Here is a 13,366-nt window from a genome sequence, read left to right on the forward strand (position 1 = left end):
TAGATGGTTGATCAATGATGTACGACCCAAGTCAACCAATTCTGAACGCATTTTTGATGGTTGATCTACGATCTACGACCCAGGTCAACCAATTTTCAATGTAATTTAGATGGTTGATCTACGATCTCCGACCCAGGTCAAAAAATTCTGAACGTATTTGTGATGGTTGATCTACGATCTACGACCTAAGTCAACCAATTCTGAAAGCATTTCTGATGGTTGATCTGCGATCTACGACCCAGGTCAACCAATTTTCAATGTAATTTAGATGGTTGATCTACGATCTCCGACCCAGGTCAAAAAATTCTGAACGTATTTGTGATGGTTGATCTACGATCTACGACCTAAGTCAACCAATTCTGAAAGCATGTTTTGTCGATCTACGAGCTACGCGCCAACTTCACAGACATATCTTTCACGTGTGAACAATAGATGCAATATTTTCACAAGTAGCACAGTCACGACTGAAAATGGAAGATATGGTGTCCATGAGTGAAAAATGTTTGATTTCATGGGAAACAAAAAAAAAATCTTTTTATTTCACAATTTGATTAAATCTAAATACATTTGATAATTTTAACTGTGAAAATACCAGATATAATTTTATATTCGCTCTAATATTACGATTACTCACTGAAAAACGCAATAATTCAAAATCTTCTACAATGTGAAAAATACACCGTTGTATGATGAAATATACATAATCTCTTGGCGTATAACATGTACTCTAGATCAAATTCTAGACATAATTCTATAGCTTATTTGCCTAAGAAAGCAAAACTTTGAACCATGCATGGACGATAGTTTTAAAGACGTGAACTGGCGGACATTATTTTACTCAGATCCTGTAATTCTTGCGATACGAAATACATTTTACAAATTTATACAAGAAGCGAAGAGATGAAAGACGATGAAACACATCCCAGCTCTTTTACATTGTTGTTACGGCAATAAGTCACGCTGAAATGGCGTTTAATTTTCAGCTTCTTTTTAAACAAGAAATACATAATTCTGAAGATTCTTAAGATACCAAGATGAATGAAATTCGTTGTCAAATATTTGTCTAATCTCTGGGAATAAGAAGTCACGATCATCTCTTTCAAAAATGACATTTTGATGTTGATACACGGTCTTAATAGTGTTACCGAGCCAATGGTTTATTAGATTTTATTTTCTGTGGAGCAGTCATCAAATAGCCAATCAAATAACTAATTGAGCTTCTCCGAATGGCGATAGTCCCGCAGAAAATTAATCTAAAATCATAATTAATCCAGTAGCATCGGTGTTTATTGAGACAGTCTTTAATATTGACCTTTTTCAGATTTAGTTGACTTAAAAAATAAAACATGAGATGGCTGCAAGAAATAGCAAATTGAATTGTCGGAAATATTAGTCGTAAATGAAGGTTTTATTTTGAATGTAACTAAAATGGTGGAACATGTAGTATTTTAGTTCATGACAGCTTCTCGCCATTTAAAGTTTGTAGAGATTCACTTATTCTCCCATACTAACCATATCAGAATATTATGTTCTAAGTTCTGTTAATAGGTCGAAACTGAATTTCTATTACAAACTGCTTTTTGAGTACAAAAACTCTTTTGTCGAAGTGCTGTATTTCTGTAGTTGTAGGTGGTTTTAATTTTGTACCTATTGTTGCACATAACTAGTAAACTTTCTTTTCTTCGATGTGTGCTTGTTTACAGATGATGAAAATTGGTACCGTCTGTAAGAGAAGCGCTTAAAGAAGTTCCACCTTTAATCAAGAGAATCAACGGTCCTTCTATAGTTACACGACGACGTTGTTCTCGTATAACACCAATAAATGCTTATCGAATGATATTGTTTATTGATATTCAATTTATAAACCTATTCACCAGGGCTTCTTAATCTATTTCTTGCACTTCGTTACACCATTAGTATACCGTTATAAATTAAAAATGGAGAAATCCCAATTCCCTAGAACAATGTTCCGCAATGTTTCAGACCAGCTTTTTTAATCGAGTGGACCTAGCCTCTAATGGAAGCTCAATTGTTCCAACGGAGTAGAGATGCCGGCTATGAAAGGTTTCATTGTTCACTCACTGCTCACTGTCATAAAGACCTCTCCGGAGAGAAGGAAAATACTGTCACCAAAGTCAATAATTTCATATAATATTGAGAAGACTTTACCTAAATAACCCATTTTAGAATGAGCGGTATCAAAGCACAGTCCCGCCCACTTCCAGGGACTGTATACATGTGTTTTTCTTTAAATCTTTTAATTGCAAAATACATTTATAATCTCCAATATATCCGTATATACATTTTGTTCCCTACTAGTCGTTGACCTATCTCATTTACATTGTACCTTTTCCCAAATATATAGGGCACAGAAATACTGATGCTTAATTAATTAAGAGTCACAGGCAGCTAAATAAATTGAAAACAATACACTGTGCATGGTTTCTGACCATTCATGTTAATTTAGCTCCTTTCTTAAACAGACATGATGTCACCGAAACTATTGGACAGAAGTAAGCAACGTTTATGTTGTTGCCGTTTACTGGTTAACATACCATTACGTAGCAAAAAGTAAACTAAACCTCCATATAAATTATTACAAATTACCAAATGTAGATCAAACGTAAAAATATTTCTAATATAATATATCCATCTTGATAAAATATCTGCCATATCCTTGTCAAGCCTCGTTCTGGACGCCATATTTCATTTAAATATATGTAACACAAGATAGCCCAACAAACGGATACTGCATCTGAATACTGTTCGACGCCCCTAATGCGAATATTAAACAAGATGTCCATAATGGTCCTATATTGTTCACCTAGACACTATACAAACTGTTTACCCGGGTTTACAAAGAATGTATGCGATGAAAAGCAAGGTAGGCAACGCACAGGTCCAAATACATTACTTTTTTTTGGGGGGGGGGGGGGGGGGGGGACAGGAAGGGGAAGGGTGCGGGGTGGGGGGAGTAAATAAAAACCAAGGTGCATAACTTCACATGCTGAACAACATTCCTTCTATAAAGTTCATTACTCCAGGTCAAATACGTTTTGCAACAAAAACATTTTAAGCCCCTAACATATATTTTTAATAAGTCAAGGATCATACCTCTGGTATGAGGATGAAATCTCAAACAAAATTATAGGTGCAAAACTTCACTTGCTGAATAATGTTCTTTTATGGTTTCATGTCTCCATGTCAAACACCTTTTATGATATATTTGACAAGAACACTTAATCACTTTATGTACACTTTTTACTAACTCGCTGACAATAACTCTTGTCTGGCTTAGTAAAATAAAAAATAAAACACTAAGTGCGCATCTTCAAATGCTGAATAACAATCCTATTATGTTCATATCCGAATGAAAAATAGCCACAAATAGTGGCATTTTATGAAAGAAATGAGGAACAAGCAAAACACAGAGATTTTATAATCATTCCAGACAGTTAAAGATATGTACCAGCTCTTTCACTATTGGCCATTGTTCCAAGTTTCATGATATTCCCATCAATACCACCCCAGTTGTTGTCTGTTCATAAATATAAAAAAGTGTAAGAAGGGAAATGATTTTATAATCGTTTATGATAAAATTATGGCTCTTAGGCTTTTCACGATCCCTCTTTGCAATATACCATTATAAGATGTGGCTGACCTCGTGTAGATTGCTTAAGAAAAGTGGTTTTATGGGCTATAAACGGTTAATAAGGTTAAAGTAAGACGATACACATACGAACAAAAAAACACGGACTGGTACTTGAGCGCTTGCTCAGTCGGGCTTATCAGTCGTAAAAATCATTATACTTACATGGTTTGCTTTATATCCGATATATAAACAGTATATCCACAAATATTCTTCCTAAATCCAGATTTCTAACAGCTTCGAACACATCCAGAGAATTTATATCCATTGTCACATTTTAATGAATTAATTCAGAAATTCGAGATTAAGCTACAGTAACATAAACAAAATGACACAATTTACACGTCGTACTGAAATTTTGAAATCCCTAAATTTCGACGTCTTCAATAACAATTTCCAGCGATATACTCCGAAATATATCCGCAAATTTTTATACTATTATAGACAACACTCCGAAAATCATACGGATGCTCCGCAATTTTGTACATCCAGATGAAGCAATTTGACCTTTTCTTTTTTAGAACAAAGCCATTTCTTGTCTAACTCTCTCCATATTACAGTGGTGTACTCAAACCTGTAAAGGCAAAAAAGTCACATGTTATTTTTAATAAGAATCATCTTTGTAAATAAATAGCATCGCATCAACAAAACTTTTCAGCAGTGCAAATATACACATTTGGAAAAGTTTAAAGTGTAAGAAACTTTCTATGTTTTGATTTTTAGCTCGACTTTTCGAAGAAAATGTAGAGCTATTGCACTCGCCCCGGCGTCGGTTAAAGTTTTTGATAAAGTCAAATATCTCTGTTACTATCAAAGCTATTGACTTGAAACTTAAAATAGGTATTTACTATCAAAGTTCACACCAGGAGAAACAATCCCCATAACTCTGATTTGAATTTTGACAAATTATGCCCCTTTTTAACTTAGAATTTTTGGTTAAAGTGTTTATAAGTCAAATATCTCTGTTACTGTCAAAGCTATTGACTTGAAACTTAAAATACTTATTTACCATCAAAATCTACCCAGGAAGAAACAATCCCAATAACTCTGATTGAATTTTGACACAATTATGCCCCTTTTTAACTTGGAATTTTTGGTTAAAGTTTTTTTTATAAAGTCAAATATCTCTGTTACTGTCAAAGCTATTGACTTGAAACTTAAAATACTTATTTACCATCAAAATCTACACCAGAAGAAACAATCCCCATAACGCTGATTGAATTTTGACAGAATTATGCCCCTTTTTAACATAGAATTTTTTGTTAAAATTTTTGATAAAGTCAAATATCTCTGTTACTATTAAAGCTTTTGACTTGAATCTTAAAATACTTATTTACCATCAAAGTCTACACCAGGAGACACAATTCCCATAACTCTGATTTGAATTTTGACAGGATTATGACCCTTCTTAACTTGGAATTTTATTTTACTGGCAAAGCTCTAATTCAGAGTCAAGCACTGAGAAAAGTCGAGCGTGCTGTCTTACGGTCAGCTCTTGTTTTAATTGTTTTTGGCGGGAAATCTGACAGGGTATGTTGTTCCTTGTCGTTTCGGGTGCCAGGAAGCACTGACAGAGCTGTCAAGTTATTTTTCGGTAATTTCTTCTCATGCATATTTCAAATTCTTGTGGCTCGTTAACAAATTCTGATTATTATATATATATATATATATATATTATATTTCATATATTTGTATTCTTATTGTTCATTTTCCATTTTCTCCTTACATATTGTTCTAGTACATACTTTAATTCTTTATGCACTTATTTTTCGTCATTTATTTAAATATATGACGTCACAAAGATATCACTAACGATACACTCCACTTCTCTTTTGACCAGTGGGAGCGATCGTACTAATTACCAATGGGGCTTATTGCTGAAACCAATAGAAAAGACAAAGAAGGTATTTACCAAAACATCAGAGCTACACTGGCTACAACAAGAGATTGTAACAGCACAATACGAACATAAATGGTACTTTTATTATTTTATTTGAACAGAACTTTATAATTGTTCTTGAACATGTTCTTTTTGTTCGTTTCTTACTTTCATTCTTGCCACATTTTCTATTTCAATTGTATTTATCGCCTCAATAGCTATTAGTGTCCGCTTTGAGTGCTGGAGGTCGGGAGTTCCATTCATGGCCTTGTCCTAGCAAAAATGATACTTGTAGCTCCCTTGCCTGGCACTCAGTACGTAGAGGTAAAATAAAGCTAGGTAAGTATCTGTTACTGGATACCATGTTAGTCATACTACAGCTCATGTTGCCTGTTGACCATATGACTCTAAATAATATAATGTGTTATGAACAATCTTTTTTTCGGATAGATAATAACATAAAAGATTACCAGACTGGCGAGCAAATGGTCAAGGATTTAATACCAAAAATCACAATATATAAAAATGTAATTAGTGCGCCGTGTTCAATTGGTACTGAATACATAATGCCATGGCCTATTATTTAACATTGAATAAAGGCATCTGGTCTTTTGTTTGAGAGACTACAGACAGCAAATTTTGATATGCGTTTTTTATCAATAAAAGCTGAATAAATCCGCGCATTTCGAATTACGTGTGTTTGAATTTCAAAAAATTGAAAAGAAAACTAGAAACAAGCTACCAGTTCAGTAGAACTTAAAGAAGCATTGATTTGCCCCCTCGACCCTAATTATGTAAAATAACAAATTTGGGCCTCAGAAAGGTCGCAAAAGTGTCACCCAGCTCATTGTTAGCACTTGATTTATACAAAATAATAGAGAATAAGAGATCGGGACTTCCTCTTCTTATTTGTTGCCCAACCTTACACAAAAAGCCCTAAACGCATTAATGAGCGAGAATCAATCGCTGAGCAGCAGGTGCGCGTAAGATTACCCATAGTTCTCTTCGGTTGTCATCAATGGCGGACAATAGTGCGCTGCACACTTATAATTACGTACTTGTAACCTGTCATCGAGCTTTACAGAAAGCAAATTTATTGGGAAAAGAAGCGAATGCAATTTACGTAAAGGACTGTAATTACCGGCAAGTTAGATTTGCGTCCCCATAGAGATGGGCGGGGCAATTTGAATTTGACATCCTCGTAGTGGAAGGGAATCGAGGAATATGGACCACAAGTGAGAATTGTGTAGAAATATGATCGCATTTTTAATTGATAATTTGATCTCTATTCAATGAATAACACCTTGCTAATAATGGTCATGTAAACGTGTCATGTACAGTGCACTCATCAAGCATGAAATGTTGTAAAACAGCATTTGACAAAATATAACATCAATTCATAAAAAAACCTCAACACAGTTCGAGATTTATTTTTTAATCTGCAGTACATACCAAATCAAACGCTTCGTATAGAGAAGTAAATTCAAGGGGAAAATAACGTTATGTACAGTGAAGAAGGACATGTATCTATGACGTAACTTTACGCAAGGTTCTATTATACATGTACCACAAAGTGGTACTAATGCATTTTGATGACTGGTTTGATTGAAAAAGCAATTTTGAGTAGATTACCTGAGAGAATGTACGTAAATACGTAACAAAAACGCACATCGTATTGTAGAATAATAAACAGAGACTTGCATTAAGGTATATACAAGATTTTATTTATATTTAACAAGAAACCGTTGTATGACACATTGTCAGCATTGGAGAAATGTTTATCACCAAAATTTCATCAAATAAATACCATCATAAATACAACCCTCTTTTTCTTATCCTGTAAAGATGTTAAAAGTTCGTTGATAGTAAAATATATGAAGTGTGGTTATATTTGTTTAGAACTCCTTTTTATGATAAATGATCTTTCATGATAACAAACCGTAGGGTATACATTGTGGAAGTTAAAGTAATTTCATTGTAATACTTTAATTCCGATGACGTTTCATCTGAGGTAGATTGTTTCAGTAATTACATTAATGTTTCTTTGTTTACAACTACTTTACAACCTTGTGTTGTGTTCCATTTACGTGACAACCTTGAAAAAACAACACAAATACAATCCTTTAAAGTTTTCTACGGAATGTTAATTTTCAAATATTCCTACAACATTTGAAAACTTCAACTTTTTCGCAATAGTAAATCATGTAACGTACTCAATTTATTGCCGTTTCTTTGTTCTTTCTAATTTTGACAACAGGCAAGTTACATAACGTTTATAGTTAAACAATATCAGTTTTGTATAATTAACAAAATATAATATAAAGATTGAAAAGATATGTTATAGAGATCATTACTTTTTCTGTAGAGGACTTCAAAACGTTATCGACTCTGTACTTTAATAAGCTGGAATTATTTCTCTGTAATTTATTTATATGAGATATTACTTTTTCATTGATGAATTCACAGCAGTCCATACAATCGAGTGACATGTTTTAACATGTCACATATGTAATGGTAAAGTAATACTCTTTACATCAGCAATAAAGCAATTAGCAATAATAATAATAATTCAAAGTTCAAAGTTCAAATTTTATTGCAATTTTCGCCAAATCCTTGCCTTTGGCAATACATACAAAACATAATCTATACATCACTTGAAATTTGACATTCATACAAAACACATATATAACGCAAATAAAACAACAGTGTAAATGTAATATTATAATTCTAACATTGTTCCTATAACACCAGATCTTAATGCAAATGCTTTATCTATAAATTTACATAATTTCAATATTTTATCTTTATTTTTCGATGACATTATATGGCAGAACTTATTTAGTGTTGGAAAAGATGCAGATTTTATAAATGATTTTCTTAGCTCTGAATACAAAGGACAGCATAATAAAAAGTGGTATTCCGATTCAACGTTCTTTTGCGTACACATTTTACAAAATAATAATAATAATAATAATAAAGGATCTGTTATTCGCTCGCTGAATCGTGCTAAAACCCTTTATGTATATATTGTGCATTATAATACAATTAAAAAAAAAGATTTTATACTTATCAAACGATCACGAATAATTTCTAGTGCGCACATCTTTATCAGATATTAAGCAGTCAATTAAATTAAAATATGAAAAAAAACAGTCTATCACATGGTTCTGATAGCAGCCATCTTCGATTTCTATAAATCGAAAAACATAACCAAGGGTCACGGAGCGAAAGGCATATGGGAAAATTAGACCCATCGATTTTTCACACGAGTGAAAATATTTTATATAGCGCAAAGAAGGAGCCCTTTACTTTATTTAAATTCATGGAAAAAGTATTATAAGTATTTTAGCTTTGCAAACGACATGATAATATTCAATGCATTGTCATTCTTATTAATATTTTATTTTAAAAATGAATTTTAAAGAAAATGGTCTTTTTTGCGTATACTTTATGTCTGTCTATCTACAATTAGAAATATAGTAAAATATGGATAATTTGCTGAAATTTCTTCTGTTTAACAAAGAATAAATAGATTCTTATGTGTGCTTAAAGACCTTTGCAAACGACATAGTAATCTATATTCATTTAGCTATTGTTTCATACTAATTTTAGTTTTCTAGGTGAAGAAGAAAATGGTCTTTTTTAAGCATTTTGCAGATGAGTATAGGTTTTTTTTCCTTATCGGAAAGACTCGAACATTCCCGTATGTTTCCGTCAATTCTTACGGAATTTAAGCTCCTTAACGGTAAAGACTGATATCTTCTCACCCGCTAAACAGCACACATGTACGGATTTATAAATTAGTGGGACGCTCCATAATATGATTTGTTTACAGCCAATAGTCAATTTTAAACAGCTTGAGGATCGAAGTTCAAAATTTAAAACGAAACGTTGAAATTTAAGGCGGCATATTTTGGGCAAGTTGGAAATAGAAAATAAAAATTCAAATTTTGAAAGGATGATGTTGAATTTCGCTTACATTGAATTTCGCACAGACTCGGAAATCGAAATTAAATAAAAAGAATTCGTCGAAATTTCGAGGCAGAATTGAAATTAGATCCAGCAGGATGACCGAAATTCAAATATTTTGAGGGTAGCGTCGTCCAGTGAATAATGTATCGGCCGCTCAACCCAGGGGTCGTGGGTTCGAGCATCCGTGAAAGGGGTCACGACCATGACTTCTCATATGACACCAGTACTGAGTTTTCCCGGAAGCTGGCTGTTTAAAAGATAGTTTCACATTCAATACCAGTTTTAAATTCGATTGCTTTGAAAATTCGAGCATGCTTGAAATATAATACCGAGAATAATCTATTTTGATTTTTAACAAGGAGCTGTGTTCAATAAACGCTTGATGCCCCCCGGTGGCATCCTTGTCGATACAAAGCAACCTAAGTCCAAAACGAGGTCAAGTTCAAGGTCAAGGTCAAACTGAGGTCAGGTGATGTCTGAAGATGAGGAATGGTCACAGGATACATCAGCATTAGTATCAAGTCATTCTAGTAAAGGGTATTGATGCTGGACGAAACGGTCCCATTTGGTTAACCTCGTACGGGTGGACGGACGGACGGACGAACGGACGGACGAACAATCACTATATGCCTCCCGCATCAGTAGATGCCGGGGGCATAAAAACTTGAATTTCGATATATACGATCTTGCACGATTTTTAATCTTTGAATCTTGAGCAGATCGCAGTTTCAGTATTATACTGAAATTCAGCTTTTCAATTTGAAGTACGATTTTTGAGATGGCTCGACACTAATTGCTTGCTCGATATTTGACTTTTTCATTTCAATATCAATCTTGGAACAGGCTGTTCATTCAATACGAGATCGAAATATGGCTTTTGGAATATTATAAATTTTGATCATTGAGCTGGCCCGAAATTAAAAGCTATTTTGCAATTTGACATTTCTCGATCTTTAGGTGTAGCTTAGGATCAAAATTCGATAAGTTATGAAGTTGATTTTCGAGCTTCGAGCTGGCATAAGATTCTAAGCTAGTTGGACACCGCTCACGACATAATAATAAATGTGCAGTTATTTGATTACATAAAAAACCACTTAAAATCTTCATTTCATAATCATGAACATCAAAGAAAGTATTATAAATGCGAGTCTGATTGTAAGAAAATAGAAATTACTTTTGGAAAGTCATTGTTTGGTTTTATAATAATGTGTTTGTTGAGAATACCGTTATAAATGGTATTCTGATTAAACCACCAACAGCCATTTAGGTTTCTATTTTCTAATCTATCTTTGCAGTCACTGTAAATTAGACTTAACAATATCCCTAAATCCATATGATAAAAAGTATTAATGTAACGGTACATTGGAGGAGAAGGGTTATACATCGGCCTGAAATACGGAGTAGACCGAAAACTAGCGAACAGTCTCGACAGCAGATTTACCTGGCCGAACGTATTATCGGCTTTTGTGGTGATTTTCACGATGGGTCTAATTTTCCCATATGCATCAGTTAAACCCAATAAACAACATAAAGCAATATAACCTTCATTCTAATATGCTTTTCTCTATTAAAACACGCTTACGATCGAATGACGTCACGTTAACGTGCGGTGACGTCAAAGTTTTTGTTGCGCCCTCGTGAAATTATTACGCCCGACGTATAACCGCCCATCGTGCATAAATTAGTGTTAAAACACTTTTTTGCTATAAATTATTTCTTAAATAAAGCCCACTACAAGGTTCATACCTTGTCCTTTCATACAGATATATCTCAATTTGACGATGGTGTCATTTTGAATTTCCATGATTCTAATTAACTGAATCCTAAAGATCAGGAAACTACAACTGTATATACTCAACAACAAGGTTTTGATCAAATTCTACTGGACTAACGTGAAGCACGCCATATACAACTAGAAACCCATCAAATATGAATTTCAGAAAGAAATATTTAAATATTTACAGCAACGGGGATAAACATTACACCGTTGTTTAAAGTTTAAACATAACTTTGATGAAACATTATGCGAAATGTCTGTAACAATTAGTTAATCAACTATTCAGTGTGATTTTAAACTCTACAGTCCCAAACTACAGCAAAATACGAAGAGACTTGTACAACTGCTCAAAAAAGGATTTTTTTTTCAGATAAAATTGAAACTTTGCAGGTTCCAACGATACAAGATTCAATCACACCATCCATACAGGACCACGTCGGGCTGATAAGTTTACGGAACGTGGTCAGAAGTTCAAGTTACATTGAGTACACTCCTTTTTACTATGACCTAGACTATAAACTAGGGCTTCGTTTCGATCTTGTGTCAGTGTTAACAAAGGTCAAAATGCAACTTGTCGCGTCATTTTTATATTGCAACCAGAACCACAGTATAGCTTTTTCGAAAATAACAAAGAATGATAAAATCACAACAGTTTTCAACAACGCAATGTACACGAAGTGTAATGTAAGATATAATGTAATTACGCGACAGAAGCTAAATCAAGCCGCAAAATACGCACTGATAAAACAAGCTTCATGTAAAACTAGAAATATGGAAATATCTGGAAATCATATCCATCATTTTACGAGTAATTACATTTCAATAAATGATTCCGTGTCATCTATGCAATTGTACAAATGAAAAGGTACAATAGCAAATCTCGTAATTACTAGTGGTGAAATTTATTGGCCACAGTAGGAAATGTGCGCAGACTCCAGGAAAATTACGATAATTGGGGAAATATTGTAAAAATATTGTCATCAGCGTTGTTTTGATTGTGTTCTAGCATTTTGCGTGTAATCAGTATCCTCAGGCAGTACAGAATTGGTGATACTGTCCTTCATATTTTAACGGGCAATCATATTGTCTGCTGCATGGATCGTCTGATGTAGGGAAAACCGGGAAACATATTTCTTCATTATAAAAAATGTGTTGAGCAATAATTAGAAATATAACGTTAGTCTTTTGTTACTCATTCCACGAATTAATTATATGGTGCAAGATTTTGATTACCAGCAAACTTGCTAAATATGAGTTCGTATTAAGTGTTTCAACATTCTACGTCTGCGAACAAGGTCTTCGAAGGAGTTCTTGTTACTAGTTTCACTTATTTGATAAGTAAGAGTTAAAGTTTCTTTCAGTCTAAACGAATACTTCATACTTTTATAAAGTCATATGTCAAGAGAGAACACTAAGTCTTTGACGAATTACGACATGCCCACAAATGTGTTTGTCAGGGTCGGGTAAATTTGGATTCGCCACTGGAAATGACATCCATGTGCATAGATCGTTTGCTAATTTTATTCTTCGTTTGCAAAAGCTGAACACAATTCAACATGTATACGAACAGATCGAATATATGTACATGTTTATTGTGACAATCGACCTTCTTCCGCCATCATTCGGAGATGTTCTATCACGATTTGACAATCAACCCATAACTGAATTCCCAGTGCTAGAAACAATATGGTTGCCAACGAGATAATATGAGCGATATTATTAATTTTCATCACCATTAAATCATGGCAAATTACCGAGATACATGACTCTAGGGCAAATATCAGATCTTAGGAGTGTAGCCCGCTCGATAGATAAATACATTTGGGTAATTACTTCAGCGTTTGTAGTGCTTATTGACGAACCACACATATTCCACAGTTGGCTGGCGCAGAGGTTTCTAGTATAGAGGTTGGGAATCCTAACATGGAGGCCCTGGTTTGAGACTCACTGACAGCAGAATTTCGCGAAGATCGCAATTACCAAATATACATTGACTGTAAACCGTATGCGGAAGAACAAGTCTGTTGCAAAGAAACATGTTTAAAGATTTATTACTTGTTTTTTTTTCCAGTTAATTATAGAAATATTA

General features: G+C 33.8%; 1 long non-coding RNA gene across 5 annotated transcripts in view; it reads right to left on the bottom strand.

The window, feature by feature from the left end:
• Nucleotides 1–13,366, bottom strand: part of LOC128558450 (uncharacterized) — a 142,153-nt gene that overhangs the window by 45,914 nt on the left and 82,873 nt on the right. For all 5 annotated transcript variants that reach the window (XR_008371625.1, XR_008371628.1, XR_008371624.1 and 2 more), the window contains one exon: nucleotides 3,815–4,223. This is a non-coding gene — a long non-coding RNA (uncharacterized LOC128558450). The remainder of the gene's footprint in view (nucleotides 1–3,814; nucleotides 4,224–13,366) is intronic.

The sequence above is a fragment of the Mercenaria mercenaria genome, chromosome 7 (assembly GCF_021730395.1).
Source record: "Mercenaria mercenaria strain notata chromosome 7, MADL_Memer_1, whole genome shotgun sequence".
In the NCBI taxonomy this organism is placed as follows: Eukaryota; Metazoa; Mollusca; class Bivalvia; order Venerida; family Veneridae; genus Mercenaria; species Mercenaria mercenaria.